The sequence below is a fragment of the Ambystoma mexicanum genome, chromosome 2q, assembly GCF_040938575.1.
Source record: "Ambystoma mexicanum isolate Mex_15411 chromosome 2q, UKY_AmexF1_1, whole genome shotgun sequence".
NCBI lineage: Eukaryota > Metazoa > Chordata > Amphibia > Caudata > Ambystomatidae > Ambystoma > Ambystoma mexicanum.
The window spans coordinates 322,806,920-322,812,919 of record NC_090924.1 but is presented as its reverse complement, the minus strand read 5'-3'; the positions used below and the strand labels follow the sequence as shown (position 1 = coordinate 322,812,919).

The following is a 6,000-nucleotide window of genomic DNA, read 5'->3' as shown; positions in this document are numbered from 1 at the left end:
ACAATGAAAACTCTGTTGAAAACACAGAGGTACATAGGAATGGATCTGTTAAGAAATGAAACAAAAAGCCTGGAAAAATGTCGAAACGGGTAGGATTTGGACTTACAATTAACGGACTCACAGTCAGATGTGCTATCCCTTGATCCACTGACTCCCTTTCCTTTGTGTAATCCTTTTGCTCTCACTAGGGTTTTCCAAAGTGGCTTTCATATAAAAGATCCTAGACCAGCATTTTGTGGCGCACATGCCTCATATCCCATTGCTCTTGATAAACTCACATCATCTCCCACCAATACAAGCTGTAAAAGATTTTCAGGGTTTAGCCAAGCAAACTAGACGTGGGTCGAAGGTTGAGCAATCCTTAAATCAGCAGCAAAGTTAACATTGAAATTAGCCTCAGAATCTCTTAAAGGATGGTCCAACATCTGATGCTTGCAGCGCGCGATGGGGCAGCCTGGGTGCTGACACCTTAAACCATCTCCTGTTGTTGCCTTGTCCTTGATCCAGCCATGGGCCCACATACACTCAGAGGTACAGAGTGTTTCTCATGTCTATGCGTCTGCTGCGATGCTCTCACGCGTGCCTCACCCAGCCATCGTGATGGGGAGGGGGTGTCAATTTGCAAGCATCCTGGAGCATGAATCTTTTTATCTTTAAATATAATTGGCATTAAACCAAACCATTTAGGACCAGATCAGTACAGCAGCAAAGAATGCTGGTGTATTGCTGTTTGCCTCTTAATTTCATACCATCCAACATCTAAATTGTGTTTGGTCAAACGTTTGCCATATCAAATGTCCTTATGTCAAAGGGCAGAAAGTCCAGAGGTCCTAATCAATGGTTTGGTTGGCTCTCCCTTTGCGCTTGCCTTAAGGCGTCAGCACCAGAGGCTGCCCGATTGCGCCCTGCAAGCAATCAATGTTGGCCCATCCTTTAAGAGATTCTGAGGCTGATTTCAATGTTATTTTTGCTGCTGATTTAAGGATTGCTCAACCTTTGACCCACGTCTAGTTTTCTTGGCTATGCACTTGACATCTTTTACAGCTTGTATTGGTGGGAGATGATGTGAGTTTATCGGGAGCAACGGGATATGAGGCATGTGGGCCATAAAAAACAGGTCTTGGATTTTTTTTATAAGAAAGCCTCTTTAAGTAAGGAACTTTGGAAAACCCTGCTGAGAGCAAAAGGATTACACAAAAGGTAAGGGGGTCAGTGGGTCAAGGGATGGCACAACTGACGGTGAGTCAGTTTATTGTAATCCAAATTCTACCTGTTTCAACATTTTTCCAGGTGTTTGTTTAATTTCTTAACAGATCCATTCCTATGTGCCTCAGCAACACATGTACTAATATTGGAATGATAATGGGAAAATGGAATTGGTTCCTGCTCTAAAGGATGACACGCACATTTTTAAAGCATTCACTATTGTTGGCACATGACAGGACAGAAACTTTCTTAATTTGCAAGTCTTTATTTTTTAATACATCTTTTTTAATGAAGATTGAAATTGTATGTTCATGCATATTACACGACAACACAATAGATTTTGCGCCAAATTCAACACTAATGCCTCTGAAGCCTTTTACTTGTGAGTCCTATTGACTGAATAAACAGCCCCGTCCCCTTCAATTTCTTGACTTGTACTTTTAGAAGTGGCACGCTTCTTTTGTTTTTTTATCCCATTCTACCAAACTCAGTATTATCTCTTTCCCCCTTGTTGTGCACTCCAGCGTAAACTGCTTCAAGGTGCTATTTGCAAACATCTCTCTGAACTACAGCTTTACTTGCTTCTAGGCCTTAATCTTTAATTGGAACTGAGCATTGTATTCCGGATTTGGCTGCTTTTAGTTGGTTGATTTCTTTTTTGATTTCTGTAACTTTCAAACAGTTTCATTGTGAAATACCATTGTCACAATGTGCTGCAGTGCATGAAAACTTAAAATGAATGGAAGGGAGAAGAGGAAGAGTGAGAGGGAGCGGGGCGGGGGAAAAAGAGAGAGGGCAGGAGGGAGGGAGGGAGGTAGAGAGAGATAAAGAGAGAGAAAACAAAGAAAATATGGTATTTGGGGACTATGTGTTTGCATGGAAAAGAGTTTAGGCTTTAAATCAAGTGGAAAGTGGCTCTGTGGCTGGTATCTCAGTCTGTTGATGCTTTGTTGAGTTGCTTGGAGCATGCAAGGAAGGAGACCTGAAGCACTCCCAACCAGGTTGCATGTCTCCAAGTTACTGATATCCCACAGACCTCCTCCCTGTGCCACAAAGTTCTGGGCACTGAGCTCTGCAGTTGTTCCCCACAAGTCGCGAAGCGCCCCAGATTTACTTTCTCAGAGTGGCTAGTTACTGATACCCCACCTCGACCACTGTATTTTCCCTAGATACTTGCTACTGTGGAGTAAGCAGGGCTAAGAGAGAGGGAGAGGGGATGTGCCTATGCAAATCACCTGCCAGGATCCTGCCTGGTTCAGCATTCCATCTCACCAGCTGACATCTGGGCTGCGGCAGGTAATTTGGAGAACAGACATATACGGACAGGCCACAAAGCAAATGCTGGGCTGTTGATTGAGGATCCCTTTAGCCATGTCTCCCTAAGTTACCGAGCTCCAGAAAAATTCCACCCTTAGCTCTCATAGAGAGGTCCTTGGCCGATCGTGGCCGATCAGGGCAGTGAAGGGTCGGGGGTGACTGTACACTGCCTCACCTTTTCACTGCTTTCTACACTGGTAATGCTTTTGCAGAAGTGGCCTGTACAAGTGATTCTGTTCTGCGCTGTGTGAAAGTGACATTTATCCACTGACATTAACCAAACTACTTGCGCTGCTCAACTCACATACATGCAGAGAAATCATTTTATGTTTTTTGGGGAAGGTATAGAGGGTCCTGCTGATGATTTATTAAGCTGTCTGCTACTCTTTCTTTTACATAGAGTCTTCGCAGCCCAGGAATGTTTAAGGCATACGGTATGTCCCTCGCTTACAATGAAAACAGAGGTACATAGGAAGGGGTCTGTTAAGAGATTAAACAAAAAGCCTTGGAAATGTCGAAACTGGTAGTATTTGGACTTACAATAAACGGACTCACAGTCAAATGTGCTATCGGTTGACCCACTGACCCCCTTACCTTTTGTGTAATACTTTTGCTCTCAGTAGGGTTGTCCAAACTTCCCTTCTTAATGCGGCTTTCTTATAAAAAATCCTAGAACTGCTTTTTGTGGCACACATGCCTCATATCCCGTTGCTCTTGATAAACTCACATCATCTCCCACCAGTACAAGCTGTAAAAGATTTCCAGGGCTTATCCAAGCAAACTAGATTTGGGTCGAAGGTTGACCAATCTTAAAATCAGCAGCAAAGTTAACATTGAAATCAGCCTCAGAATCTCTTAAAGGATGGTCCAACATTTGTTGCTTACAGGGATCAATTGGACAGCCTCTGGAACTGGCGCCATAAGCCACCTCCTGTTCTGCCTTGTCCTTGATACAGCCATGGGCCCACATACACTCAGAGGTACAGAGTTGTTCTCATGTCTATGGGTCTATTGTGATGTTCTCAGGCTTGCATCACCCAGCCATTGTGATGGGGAGGGGGTTGGTGTCATTTTGCAAGCACCCTGGAGCATGAATCTTTAAATATAATTGGCATTAAACCAACCCCTTTAGGACCAGATCAATACAGCAGCAAGGAATGCTTATTCACTGTTGTTTGCCTCTTCATTTCATACCACCCGATATCTAAATAGTGTTTTGACTTTCTGCCCTCTGACATAAGGACATTTGGTATGGCAAACCTTTGACTGGAGGTCCTAATCAATGGTTTGATTGACTCTCCCTTTGCGCTTGCTTCAGCAACACATGTACTAATATTGGAATGATAATGGGAAAATTAAATTGGCCCCTGCTCTAAAGGATGGCACGCACATTCGTAAAGCATTCACTATTTTTGGCACATGACAGGACAGAAACTTTCTTAATTTGCAAGGCTTTATTTTTTTAATACATCTTTTTTAATGAAGATTGAAATTGTATGTTCATACATATTACACGACAACACAATACATTTTGAGCCAAATTCAACACTAATGCCTCAGGCGCCTTTTACTTGTGAGTCCTATTGACTGAATGAACAGCCCTGTCGCCTTCAATTTCTTGGCTTGCACTTTTAGAAGTGGCACGCGTCTTTTGATTTTTTTTATCCTATTTCACCAAACTCAGTATTATCACTTTCCCCCTTGTTGTGCACTCCAGCGTAAACTGCTTTAAGGTGCTATTTGCAAACATCGCTCTGAACTACAGCTTTACTTGCTTCTAGGCCTTAATCTTTAATTGGAGCGGAGCGTTGTACTCCGGATTTGGCTGCTTTTAGTTTGAAAGTTACAGAAATCAAAAAGAAATCAACAAACAGTTTCATTGTGGAATACCATTGTCACAATGTGCTGCAGTGCATGGAAACTTAAAATGAATGGTAGGGAGAGAAAGAGGAAGAGTGAGAGGGAAAGGGAGGTTTGTGGGGGGGGAGAAAGAGTGAGGGCGGGAAGGAGGGAGGGTAGGAGGGAGGGGGAGTGAGAGAGACTGAGAGAGCGAAAAACAAAGAAAATATGATATTTGGGGGCTATGTGTTTGCATGGAAAAGATTTTAGGCTTTAAATCAAGTGGAAAGGGGCTCATTGGCTGGTATCTCAGCTTGTTGATGCTTTGTTGAGTTGCTTGGAACATGCAAGGAAGAAGACCTGAAGCACTCCCGACCAGGTTGCATGTCTCTACGTTACTGAAATCCCACAGACCTCCTCCCTGTGCCACAACGTTCTGGGCACTGAGCTCTGCAGTTGTTCCCCACAAGTCGCCAAGCGCCCCAGATTTACTTTCTCAGATTGGCTAGTTACTGCTACCCTAACTCGACCACTATATTTTCCCCAGATACTTGCTATTGTGGAGTAAGCAGGGCTAAGACAGAGGGAGAGGGGGTGTGCCTATGCAAATCATCTGCCAGGATCATCCCTGGGACGTCATTCCATCTCACCAGCTGACACCTGGGCAGCAGCAGGTAATTTGGAGAACAGAAATATTCGGACAGGCCACAAAGCAAAGACTGGGCCGTTGATTGAGGATCCCTTTAGCCATGTCTCCCTAAGTTACCGAGGTCCAGAAAAACTCCACCCTCAGCTCTCATAGAGAGGTCCTTGGCCGATCGTGGCCGATCAGGGCAGTGAAGGGTCAGGGGTGACTGCACACTGCCTCACCTTTTCACTGCTTTCTACAGCGGTAATGCTTTTGCAGAAGCGGCCTGTACAAGTGATTTTGTTCTGCGCTGTGGGAAAGTGACATTTATCCACTGACATTAACCAAACTACTTGCGCTGTTCAACGCACATACATGCAGAGAAATAATGTTATGTTTTTTGGGGAAGGTCTAGAGTGTCCTGCTGATTATTTATTAAGCTGTACTCTGCTCTTGCTTTTACATAGAGTCTTCGCAGCCCAGGAATGTTTAAGGCATACTGTATGTCCCTCCCTTACAATGAAAACTCTGTTGAAAACACAGAGGTACATAGGAATGGATCTGTTAAGAAATGAAACAAAAAGCCTGGAAAAATGTCAAAACGGGTAGGATTTGGACTTACAATTAACGGACTCACAGTCAGATGTGCTATCCCTTGATCCACTGACTCCCTTTCCTTTGTGTAATCCTTTTGCTCTCACTAGGGTTTTCCAAAGTGGCTTTCATATAAAAGATCGTAGACCAGCATTTTGTGGCGCACATGCCTCATATCCCATTGCTCTTGATAAACTCACATCATCTCCCACCAATACAAGCTGTAAAAGATTTTCAGGGCTTAGCCAAGCAAACTAGACGTGGGTCGAAGGTTGAGCAATCCTTAAATCAGCAGCAAAGTTAACATTGAAATTAGCCTCAGAATCTCTTAAAGGATGGTCCAACATCTGATGCTTGCAGCGCGCGATGGGGCAGCCTGGGTGCTGACACCTTAAACCATCTCCTGTTGTTGCCTT

General features: G+C 43.9%; 1 non-coding gene across 1 annotated transcript; it reads left to right on the top strand.

Annotated features, from left to right (window-relative positions):
* Positions 1-3,830: 3,830 nt before the first annotated feature.
* On the top strand, positions 3,831-3,937 carry LOC138570587 (U6 spliceosomal RNA). Its single transcript, XR_011303626.1, has one exon. It is a non-coding gene; the product is annotated as a U6 spliceosomal RNA (small nuclear RNA).
* Positions 3,938-6,000: the final 2,063 nt, after the last annotated feature.